General features: G+C 41.9%; 1 protein-coding gene across 8 annotated transcripts in view; it reads right to left on the reverse strand.

Moving 5' to 3' along the window:
- The window catches only part of KALRN (kalirin RhoGEF kinase), a 481,244-nt gene that overhangs the window by 271,934 nt on the left and 196,551 nt on the right, over positions 1 to 12,759 (reverse strand). The window lies entirely within an intron of this gene.

Genomic DNA, 12,759 nt, shown 5'->3' on the forward strand with positions numbered 1-12,759 from the left:
AGTGAGGGTAACCAGGCTCAGATGCAGCCCCAGGTCCACAGCAATGAGGGAGGTACCAGGTCATGCCACAAAATGAGTGGATGGATCAGTGTCTGGCTCAGCAGGGGCTGTGGCCAGGCAGAGCAGGGCTGTGGCAAAGCTGGCAGTGAGGTTGGTCATTAATGTCCACCAGTGCCCACAGGGCCCTTACAGTGGGCTGAATAACTCCACAGTCACCAGGAAAAGGGCTGTGCTGAGGTAAGATGGTACTGGCTCCAGAATAAATTTTGGACTTAAAGAAAACTTTGATAGCACATCTAATTTTTTTTTCATGAATCAACAAATTTTATGAAAATTATTTCAATAAGAAAACCCTCCAATCTGCTGTAATTCCTGTTGCCACTTTATAAATACAGCCTTAATTAAATCAAAGCACTTGTAGCCTTAAAATAGAACTCTGCATACATCTAAATGCTTTGCTAAGCCAGGGCCTAAATGCAACATTGTGTTTGTTTTTGTGTTTGTCTCGTGTTTACAGATGGTGACGGACAAGCCAATACTTCTGCCAGATCTTTCCCTTTCACATGTGTTCTGTGCAGTCCACGGCCAGGATAAATTGGTGTCATTCCAATGAGGCCAATTTACACCAGCTGAAGATTCAGACCCACAGCTGTATTTGTGTAAACCTCAATGCTGTATGAACACAGTTTTTCCATTATGAATATCTGTGTATATGATTCACAGAGTACAGTAAGTAAGGCTACAGCACATTAAATTATTCCAGACAATGGGCCCAACTGTCAACCCACTAGAAAATTAGTGAGATGTGTGACGTGACAAATAGCTTTGTATTTATAGCAGAGCACCACTTCCAACATACTCACACTGAATGTTCCCACTAAATGCCAGAGTAAGAGATCTGTGTATTTTTTCCTGACACATATCAAGCCACAGCCATGCACAAAGTAATGCATGTGATTCCTACAGAGAAGTAGGAGTTTTATTGTTGAAGGTGGGAGAAAATTACAGATCCTGAACATATAAATACAACTAATGACGTCTGGGCATGTTTTATACATCTGAATTGTTTGCTTGCTTTTTGAGATGCTGCACCTTTCCACCACACTTAGTAACATCAAACACTAAGGCATTCCTGGAAAGGATCTCTGTTCCTTAAAATGGAAATGGCCTTTTCTGGGCACAGATCATCTACAGAGAACTGCTTGATGTCTAGGTGGAAATTAATTCATTGGTTGGATAGGAAATGTAATACTAAAAGATATAAACAGAAAACAGCCACATGAATGGAAAACACAGTGTAAATTACGAAAATTTCCCCCCGGGATGTGGATCTTCCTTCCAGTTTTCAGAAGAAATTTTCATTCAGTTGAAAATGCTGTAGGAGTTTGGTGACTTTGTTATAGACCCTGGCTCTATTCCTGGCTGAATGTGTAACATCACAGCCACTCCAAATAGCTGCCACTAAGAACAAACCAGCCAGACAGATGATGTTTGCTGGTTTGTACCAGAATTGTGGCATTTCCTCTACCAAACCCACATGTGTCTGAGGTCCAGAGATGCAGCTGGGTGCAACCACAGCTTTAAACACCTGACTGCCCCCTCAGCAGTGCCCCTGGATCTCACAAGGTGGCCTTCAGAGGGTCCTGAGCTGCCACCACCCATTTCCTACCAACTTTGGCACCAGGGGAGGCCCCATCAGGGAGAACCACCACATGCCAGCACCTGACCATGCTGCCAGAGCATCCATCAGACAGATAACACCTGGACACAAAGTGTCAGGAAAAGAAAATGAGGGTTGCTGAGGGACATTATGGGTGCTGAGGGACACTGTGCTGGAGACACACTATGGGGACACACCTCAGGGACAAGTGGCCCATGTCAGAGCAGGAACTCTAAAGAACAATAGCAGAAAAAAAAATAAGAATCAGAGAATACCTGTAATAGCAGCAAAAAGAAACTTATGTGAATATTATCCCTGACATGCTCCGCTGGCCACCAGCCCACCAAAAAAGACTTTTGATGGACTGGGTATAAACCAAGACACAAATGAGGGAAATTTAAGCCTGTGAAAAGTAGGTGTTTATGGCAGTGTGTCCTGCTTTTTCCTTTCAACACCCAGATCAAGATCAGAAGTTTGTGTTCATAAGCTTTAAACTGAGCAAAATTCCCGAATTCAAGACTGTTTTGTCTGTGACACCTCCTCAGCACCTGTGCAGGACATGAGGCATCCAGGACTCTGGTGCCAAATAATACAGAGGAGTCTTGCAAGACATGAGGGCTCAAGAAAATATTTCTGAATTACTTTCTCTGCAATGTGCATGATTTGTAAGAAGAAAAGTCAGAGCCACCTGGTTTAAAATTACACTGATACTTCTGGAATTATCCACAGACCATGCTCCTGGTTTTTCCTCTTCAATCCTCACCAGCTCCACAGAAGACAACCTCTCTGCTGTACACCCACCTTTATCTGCTCTCTATAAATAGATATGAAGGGGAATTTAAGACACACTTTTCAGACCCCAAGCCCTGCCAAGTGTGGGCCATTGAAAGCATTTCAGCCAGGCCAGGAAGACATTAATTTAGAAATAATCACATCACTACATCTGAAAGATGCTGCACAATAAGTCTGTGAACCTCATGTAAAGCTTAATTACATTATTTCCTGACAGGTGGTCTCTTGCCACCTAACCTTTTTGAGGATCAAAGCAATAAATTTAAAATAACCCAGCTTTCTCATCTTTTTCTAGATGTGTGGGCTTTGTTACCCTCTAGAGCATTTGGGTCTTCTCATCTTTATTGGCGAAAGCTAAAGAACTTTGCGGTTAAAAGATGCTATAATAATCCTTAAAAATGAGTTTTAAGTCTGTATTCAGGTGCCCAAACTCAATTTTGTGCCATACTGATTAGGGGAGCATTCCTGTGCCTCCCAGTGGTGCCAAGTCAGAGATGCTGAAACAGTCTCAAAATGCTCCCTATCAAAATTGGCAAGCAAAAGAAGGAGGAAATTTCTGCAAATGCAAAAATATTCCATCAGAACATACTGCCTTCAATTATTTTTGGACCCATTCTAATGTTGAAGGAGGAAGCAGGAGGAATAGTAACTGCGTATCCCGTGTCGGCAGCAGGAAACTACAAATAGCAGAGCACACCATGTTCCAGCTCCAGCCGCAGCCGCTGCGGAGCCGCTTCCTCACGGGCAGGGGCGGACGGGCAGCGAGGCGGCTGCTGCCGGAGCCTGGAGACAGAGCAGGAACTATGCCATGGCTCGGGCAGTGCCCTTGCACTGAGAGGTCACGAGTTGTGCTGGATGCTCCAGTGCCAGTGGGACAGCGCGGCCCCAGATGCTGTAACTGTGCTACAGGGCACGCTCAGCATGAAGGAAACGCGCAACTCTTCCTCACCCCGAGCTGCAGCAGCGGAGTGAGGCATTGTTAGTGTTTTTACATTCCCATCGAAAAGATCAGGTTCAGTTCCAAGTGCTGTGGAGGCAACGTGTTTATCTGCCAATAAAAGAAAAAAAACCCACCGGAATTGGCAGCACAAGGCAGAATGAATCAATGGAGAAAGAAGGGAAGCACTGAGATGTTTATTTTACACATCAGATCGGGACTCCCACTGCAGGACAGGCTTCCTGTGCGACAGGAGGCAAGGCAGTTAACCCCCGTGGTTTTTAATTCCCAATTTCTAGCTTTGAACTATACATCCTTTGCACTTAAATTTTGCTGCTCCAGTGCCAATCCATCTCTACAGAAATCAGTGTCCAGCAGATGACTGCCCTTCCTGATAGACAGGTGTCCACATCTGAAAAATTAGTAAAAATCCCTTCAGAAGATTCTTGTGTTCTTTGCTTCTGGAGCCTGAACTCAGGTCATGGAAGTGTTAAGGAAGAAAGTTTGTACTCTCAGAGCTGTTGAACCAGCAGCAGACTTGTTGCAGGAGAAACAGAAATGTCAACAGGAGGCTACAAAAGCATCCTGCCCCTTTGTCACAGAGAAAGAAATGATGGTTAAAGCAATGGAAGGTGACATTCACCACTAGAATCACAGCCACAATGAAAAGAATTTCTGATATATATACATTTACCCTGATCCCTGTATTGCACTGCTCAGCAGGCAAGGCAATCCCACACTTCCTCAAACCAGATGGCAAAATGGGGCTTGAAGTTGTAGGAGCAGCACAAAGCATTTGGTGTGTACTTGTGAATTTGTCCTGTGGTTATTAGCTTTGTCCCCAAGCTTTCTACTGATGGATGGAAAGGCGGAAAAGCAATGTTCACAATGCTATTGGCACACAAGGGAAGACCCCCCCGGTCTTGACTGATAAATAGGAAAGTAGCAGGATACAAGCTTGACACGGTGGAGAAGCTGCAAGCTCCTTTGGAGCATCATTAATAAGGAGAACTTTTTTCTTTTGCAGTCCAATTAGCAGAAATAAGCTCTCTTTGTGCTTTGAGGAAAGTTAAAAACATCTATAATGATCTCCTGATCTTGCAAAAATCTAGTATTTTTTTTTCCCCCTACAGGTACCAAGAACAGGATCTTATTAAATGTGACCAGAAGTGGTCAAAGTAATGAATGCTTCCCACAGAGCCCACCAGGATCACTTCCCGCTCCGACAACTCTTCACTTTAGATTGGGAGCAACAAATTGCGGATGGCGTTAGCAACCTGTCAGAAAGTGACTTCCGATTAAAGAGAGCAGATGTCAGCTTGCTGCATCTTTCATTCAGAACTGCAGCCTGCAAAGACAGCAAGTGCCAGCATGCAGGTGCTGAACTGAGAGATGCAGGCTAGGCAGGATTCATCCTTCTCTTAAAGATGAAGGGGTTTGCAAGTAATTTATTGTTAAAGATGCTGCAGATTTGCCCCCAGAGTTCCCCAAGGATTCTTTGGTGCCCATGACTAGGTGATGGAAATGGCAGATTTGACACAGTTTAGCTGCCACTCTCAGAGCCTTCCAAAAGGGAAGGTGCAGATTCCACTATGAAATCTCTTTAGCACATGACATCTAAGCTCACAGCATTACAACGAACTGTCAACACAGGCTCCGTGCACAACCACCCTTTGTTATAATGTTTTTTCTGCTTCTAGGCAAACTTTGTTCTTTTATTTGGTTTGTTTAAAAAAAAATAAATCTGAGACCAGGTAAACCCAAGTAATAGGGGAAATCTATGAACCTGTTTTGCCACCACTGTGGTTCCAAAAAATATCAGTAAAGATACATTCAGAACGTTGTACTGTTGCATTAGAACAGAACAGAACTGTACAGCTGAATTAGAACACCTCATAGTGGCTTACCTATGAGAGCGAGTACTGAGGTGCTTCAAGAAAAAACAGCAGTACGCAGTAGCAAAAATTCAATTATTTTAAAATGCTTCAGCAAAAAAACATGATAAAGAACACATTTGAATAAATGCTGAAAGTTAATTAAAACCTTCTACAATAGAGTTATTGCTACATGCTTTCCATTCTCACCTGTTTATTAGAGCCTCCTTTGTTCTAAGAAGTGTGAAGTAATTAAATACAAGTGATTAGAACTGGCATAGGTTCATCTGGGGAAATACACAGATTTCTAAGAATAGATGTACAGTTTCCCCCTTTGATATGAACTTCCTGTGTTGGTCTTTTGTCTGTCCTTGATGCTATCAGAAGAGTTATTGCTCAAAACAGCTTAAGTGAAGCAGAATATTCCCAGTATATGCCAAAGCAACCCAAATCCTCTGTGGATATCCATAGGTGTTCCATAGGAATGTTTTTATACCCTTACATGTCCAAGGGCCATTCTCAACTGAAAATCTGCATTTCTTTGTTGGAAACAACCAATATCCCAGTCAGATTCATGACCTCACTGTGCTAGATGTCATACAAACATACACTCAAGTATTTATTGTTTATGCACCAGCTCAGTCTCAATTCAAGCCTCCTTTCCATATCACCTATGTAATCATCTTTTCAACATTTTATGATCTGATACTGTAAAATGGTGTCTGCCACTCCAACAATTTAGGGACCTATCTGCACTTATTTTCTGTATTCTGCCTGCATTAGAAATCGTGTGTCAGAGCAAACACTTCAAGTTGAACATGGGCCCTGCCCTCTGCTGTTTTGGTTTCAGAGTGGGCTTAAGTACAAAGCATGGGATGACATGATAACCTTCTATTCACATGGCAGCTTATTTCAGCTGATAGCTGACTTTCCTTCCCAACACTGCCATCCCAAGCCTGATTTTATGAACAGTTGTCTAGTGAGAATCTCTATAGCAAAAAAAGGCACCATATGCTAAGGGAAACTTCAGATGATAAAATAAAGCATTTGTCATTGGCAGCATGGGAGAGAAGATGCCAGATTTGGAAACAAGGTTTCAGGAGAGAACAGACACTACGTGCTCTGTTCAAGAGTACATTGCATGAAAAAAGACAAAGATGTCAAGGCAACTTAAAGTATTTTGACTAAATTCAAAGACTCTTGAGCAAGGTCTATTCCAGATCCATAAATGTAGAGATCTGTATATTTATTCTATCTAATAAAAATAAGAACCATTTGTGTCAGGAATTGGTTTCAAAGCTCATTATTTATATATAAGTATATATAAGTAATATATAAGTATTGCAAGCCGCAGCAAATGTTGAAAATGTGAACTAACATAACTGGAATCCTGGGATGGGGACACCAGCATGGACAGGTGGAGATGTGGTCTCCTTACCATAAGTGGTGGCCATGGCTGGCCCTGCCACCAGCAGGGCTGGAGCCACAGCCAGTAGCTGGTTCCAGGGAATGCCACACTGCCCCAGATCACTCAGTGCTGTCACTGGGAGCTCTGATAGAGACCTTGAGTCTCTCACAGATTTCAATAGCAGCTGAAACTCTTTCTGCTTTACAAGACCTGGCTTCTGTCTTTTTAGCAGACAACTCAGGGAGACCTCGAGCATCAAAATGCAACTAGATCAGGGCTACAGCTAAAACTAATCTGAAACTGAGTTGTTTCACCTGAAGGGAGAAGCAGCTGCTTTGGGCTGAGAGGGATAGGTACTACTTGCAGTTTGGTCCTCTGAGAACTCTTTTTCTGGAATTATGGGTAAGAGATTTCCTTTTTGCTTAGCAGTAAATTCTTGGTCACTCTTCTTATAAAGCTCTCTGCAAAGACGTGGATGTTCAAAAACATGACAGCCAGTATTCCCAGGCAGAATCTGTACCCCAAGGCCCTAACCTTTCTCTGCAAAGACATTTGAAATAGTCTAAGGATGACAGAAACATGCTTAAATGAGTCTCACTTAGACCCTCAGTCAAATACCTAATACTAAGCTTATTGAATCCTTTTATGGCAGAAGTCTTACGGAGCTTACCTCAGGTCTAACAACATCTCCCATGCTCAGAATCTCCAGGAAAGCTCCTTATTGCAATGCTCACTCACTGTGCTGTTCTGATATTCATGGTGTAAGTACTTAGATGGAAAATCCAGAGCATGCTGAGTTCTGCACACCAATTCAGTGTTCACATAACTTAAATGAAATCTAAATCCTATACAAAAATCCATGTCTAATCCATTATTATTATGCCTGTATGATTATTACTGTTAACTGCTAAATACTATTCACTCAGTAACAAATCCCTTCATAGTCAAACAGCACACGGGGCATACGTACTTCAGATGTGCTCTCATTATTAATCTTGACTGTGGTTCTGTCCCCTCTTAATGTACTTCCTGCCTCTTCCCCAGTCCTAATTAACCACCTCCCCAGAACTCCTTCATTTTTTATTCATTTCACATATGAAAGGTTCCTCTGCCACCTTCTCAGAGCTCTCCTCATTGGCTTCCCATTCTCACTCCCTGGGACACATCCCCCTCACAGTAATTGTAAGCCAATAATTCACATGAAATCTTTGAGGTGATTGTATATATGGCACATAGCACAGATCAAAGAAACCAAGTGCTTCCAGCAGTGAAATAAGAGAGAGGAAATGGTCCTTCACTAAGTGGATTTTATCTGTCAGAGAAGCCTTTCCCAGGTGCTGTGCCTGGTGGAATTATGCAAGTCCTTAAGGGTTAATATGACATGTTGCAAAAAGGAAAACTCTGTACATTTGCTTTATGCATCACTTCAAGGGTCTTTTGACACTGCTAAAAGAAGAAAACTTAGAGGTGATGTGGAATGTAAAAGGAAGCAAAGTTGGTTTTTAATCTTTCTTATACTGCTTTTCCAGAAAGTCAGCTAGGACCCGTTTCTAGGAAATGCTTCCCTTGACTAAAAGGGCAGCTACAATGGCTCTACTTAATGGCCTGTAATAAAACAAACTGCCTCCTATTAGCAAGAAGGATCATATCATCAGTTTTGTAATGCATTTTATTACAGAACATACAGCATCAAAATTTTCAAATGCAATGTGGGGAAGTAATGTACAAAACAGTTGAAGTGGATGGCATATAATCACAAATGTACTGATGGTTTCCTTTCTCTCAAACATCAAGATATCAGTGTTTCCTCTTTAATGCCATCTTTTCCCACCTGAACCACATCATGAATTTCCACATTTTTGTATTCTATTATCCACCAAAGCCACCTTATATTTTTTTAGACAAAGAGTAGCTTGCAGAACATTCCTCCCTGCTGAGGAACATGAACCCTTGGCAGGTGTAAGACTCCAAAATCAGTATGAGCATGGTTCAAATACTTGGACTATACATTATTGGATATTCCTGTCTCCCACTGACTTTGCTGTTGAGCTAGAGCTTCTCTGTATTTTTCTAGACTAACTCTGCCTGGTGTTAACTGACGTTCTAAACTAGGAACTCCTAAATTCCATCTGGCACTTCAGAATGGGTACACCTGTAGCTAATGGGTATAATGTGCACACTTCTGCTGACAATTAACAGGAGTCTTCCCAATACTTTCATTAGGAATTGCAACTGTACACAGGACAAGAGTCAAGTACAGCTGATATATCTGTGACTTTCTTCCTTGAGAAACCCAATGTCACATTATTTATTTCACTCTGTAGGGTCTGAGTTTAATAGCACCTACTCAGTAGAATAACACACCAGTTCCCTTATTCAAATGGACCTGCCTGAGGAAGGGGCCAGAGGTGGGTGTGAGAAGGGAGGAAGGCAGTGCCTGCTCAGTGCCATGGTTTCACTGCTCACACTTGCACAGGGATGCAGGAGAACTGCTGTAACGGTTACTGCACCCTATTCCTCTTAACCATTTGCTTATACCCCCCTCCAAACCTGACTCCTATCCATGAACTTTGCATTGTTAATCACATTCCCATCACTCTTCCACTCAGTAAACTCTTTCTGTTGTTCCAGGCTGGTCACATCACCTGGGAAATGGGAGCTACAGCTGCTGTGGAGTAGGAGCTGCAAGTTATCCATGCTTTCTGCTCCCTCCCCCTGCAGACACCCGCAGAGCAGCAGCACCAGGGCAGCCCCAGCAGCCTGCACAGCTTCCAATCGCCTGCTCCACAGGGAAAATCACTGGCAGAGCTGTGTTTTTTCAAAGGAAAGCCTTGGTTTACACGGGGCTGATGGTTTTAACTGTAAGCCTGCTACTTCACTGCTCCTTGAAGACTAGATGTGGCCTGTGGTTTGCCACTAGACTTTCTACAAAGCCGGCCTGATCCAAATAAAATGTTTCTGCACCGCAAGCTTCCAATGAAATTCACTTGTGGCATTTCTAACTCCATCTTTGGGAGTTCTCCTTTGTGTAGTGGACTGCGTGGGAAGTCAGGAAGCAGAAGGGGAGGTGAGGACAGAGAGAACACGCCAAGCCCCCTCTGCCTCCCGTTGGGGCTGACCCCCCCAGTGTTAGAGCAGCTCCTCACTCTGCTGTGAGCAGCTTACAGTGCAGACCCTCAGCTCAGTCCAGCTGGTGACTGTATTGTTTATACTTAACATGGACAACGCTGATTACATCATGATAGATGGTTTTCATTCACATCCATGTTGGGGTAGTCAAACTGGTGTGGAACCAATACAGAATGATGTGGAAATTCTTACAAAAGTCAAATTGGGTGCCAGTTACAAATGATTTCCAGAAAAGCTGGAAAGTACAGAGTGTAAGTATAATTTTTTGTCTTTTTTTGGTATTTATTCAAGTGTAAAACATGTGGACTCCTGACTGAATTCTTCTCCTTGTCCAGATTTCCACCAACCAATTATCATTTCTCAGATAGTTCTAATACTTGGATCTACGTTGATTGTGGGGTTTTTGTTTCAAACAATATTCAATTTAGACTGGAACACATTTTTAAATGTTACTGGTGACTAAAAATATTTTCCCTGTTACCCAGTAAAACACATTAAAGCCTCAGTTCTAGTTTCAAAATTATATATACCTGTACATATGTATTTCTCCATTAGCTGGTGAGGAATAAATTTGTTGAACAGTGAGGGTCAGGGCTTTGCCAGCAGCTGAAATGTGTTATTTATCAGCAGATCATTACAGTCAGCACTGCACAGCATGTGAACTTCCTCACACCCCTCTGCCAAAGCTCCCCACATGGCTGACCTGCCTTCTGACTTGAGCTTCAAGGAGCTTCCAGTCTCCATCTGGAGATTCAATCTCAGTGCACTGCTTGTGCCTATGTGATAGCCCCACTTTTCCTTTCTTTTGGTCCCAGCACAGGAAAGTAAAACCCTAAAGGCCTGAATGGGGACAGAGTTTCTCTACAGAAAGCCCTGCTCTCTCTCACCGATTCAACTGGGAGAAGCCCAGGCTCTGACTGCCACCCCCTCTGTTTATTTTGGCAATAATATGAGTTTTTCAGCACACAACTATACAGACTTCTGTAAGTTGTAATGCCTGTAATTTAAATATTTTGTGTGTCCAGGCAGTGACTGCCATTTCTAAATGTTCCAATGCAGGGGATCTCTAGGAGGAAGAAAAGTAAATTGATTTGCTTTTAAAATCTGGGGTACTTTATTACCAAAGGGTTCAAAAATTAACCTTCCTTAAAATACTGTGTGTTTTAGTCCTTGTGTCCCTTTTTTTTCCCCCCATCCCATTTTTAAGAACTTTTCAGGCAATGAGGACACCTGAAATTTTTGAAATCAGAGATGTCCAAAAAATGAAAGTCCTTGTCCATTTTCTTCTTATTAGAACATTTTTCCTAAAATATCATCCAATGAATATAGAGAGATATTTTAAAAGGTGCTGAAACCTTGTTTATGTTCAGAATTTTATCTTGGAGTTTGAGCTTTCACAGGTTATTAGAGTTATCATTTGAATAGAACTAAATTACATGTCCAGGTTACACAAAAAGAGCTATGTCTCTCTCCAGGAGATGAGGAGTCACTGGGCTCTGCTACCATACCTGAGCAGAATGCAACTGAAAAAATGAGGTACCAGGAAACTCTAAAATTCAATACACATTGGTGGCTATTTCTACAGTGGAGGCAGCACTCAGGCTGGATTTAGCTCTGGACATTTTATCAAACAAGTACTTTCCAGTCTGAGGTGGTGAGACTGCTTCAAAGAGACCTGTGAAAGGCAGCTACAGAAGAGAAAAGCACATCAATGTTTTACATCAGTCTACACGTGAGAAATGTGATGTTAAAGGGTCTGAAACCCTTCTGGGAAGAATTTTAGGGACTCACAAACTAAGAAGATTAAAAGCACAGATTTGGGAATATAAAACAAGAAAATACTTTATATTCTTTAAGAAAATGTAGAAGTCAAGAAAAGGCAAGTAAAGCCTGAGCAGGGAGAAGCTGATTATTTGTTTAGTTAATGTGAGGCAGACAAAGAAGAGAAGAGCAGAATCCTGGTTTTGTCAAACTGGAATTGCTCAAAGCAGCCAGTGTGACAAAGGCTGAAACCACATTCTCACTGCTTCTTCCTTCATCTCAAAAGTTTCATGTATTTTCTGACTTGCCTAGACCTTACACATACCAATCACAGAACAACACATGCAAAGAGCTTTGCTGTCACATTGCCTAGACTTATATCACACTATTCTTTCATGCCTGTGCAGGAGGTAGAAAGGAAACTCCCTGGAGATTTTCTTCAATGCCACAGAACAGTGCTTGACAACAAGGCCTTCTCAAACTTGAACTTTAACTGAGAGCCTTTCAGCGTTTAAAATTATTAATTATAATAAATACTTCCATAATAATAATAATAACAATAATAATAAACAACTAGTAATATTATTGAAAAATAATAATAATTTATAAAATTATATTAATAAGCAGTGGTCATCTGAATAATCCCAAAGAAACTGAAAATCCAAAGTGATGCACTGACCAAAGTACAGCCACTGCTGGGAAGGACAGAAGTGAGTGTCCTCCTTATAGCATATGACACAGAAGGAACAGGGAGAATGCTACTGTTGTAGCATTTGGAATAAGAACTTTGCTCTTAGGCATCCTTGAGCGGTTCTGCAGTAACTCTTATTTTAGAGGGACTCATCTGAATTCAAGGTTTTCCCAACAGGAGGATTGATTATACAATGATGGAGCTTTTTCAGGCCTAGCAAGTCTTAGAAATATTTAGCAAATGCATTGAAAACCAATGTCAAGTATCTTGTTCTGCACTACTGATGATTAAGTTTGTTTCGACAAAGTGCTATTTTAAAACATCACAGAGGAGCACAAACTAGTAGCTGATTAAAAAAACCATCCTCATGAGATCCCCCTGCTCATGAGTCTGCTTTTCTTCTGCAACTCCTCCTGGGTCCATCCAGGCAGACACATTAGTGAAACAACTGGGTAATACATTAAGTTGAGAAGATTCAGAGATTGGTGCTTTTGACAGATATACAGA

This window comes from Haemorhous mexicanus, chromosome 8 (assembly GCF_027477595.1).
Source record: "Haemorhous mexicanus isolate bHaeMex1 chromosome 8, bHaeMex1.pri, whole genome shotgun sequence".
Lineage (NCBI taxonomy): Eukaryota > Metazoa > Chordata > Aves > Passeriformes > Fringillidae > Haemorhous > Haemorhous mexicanus.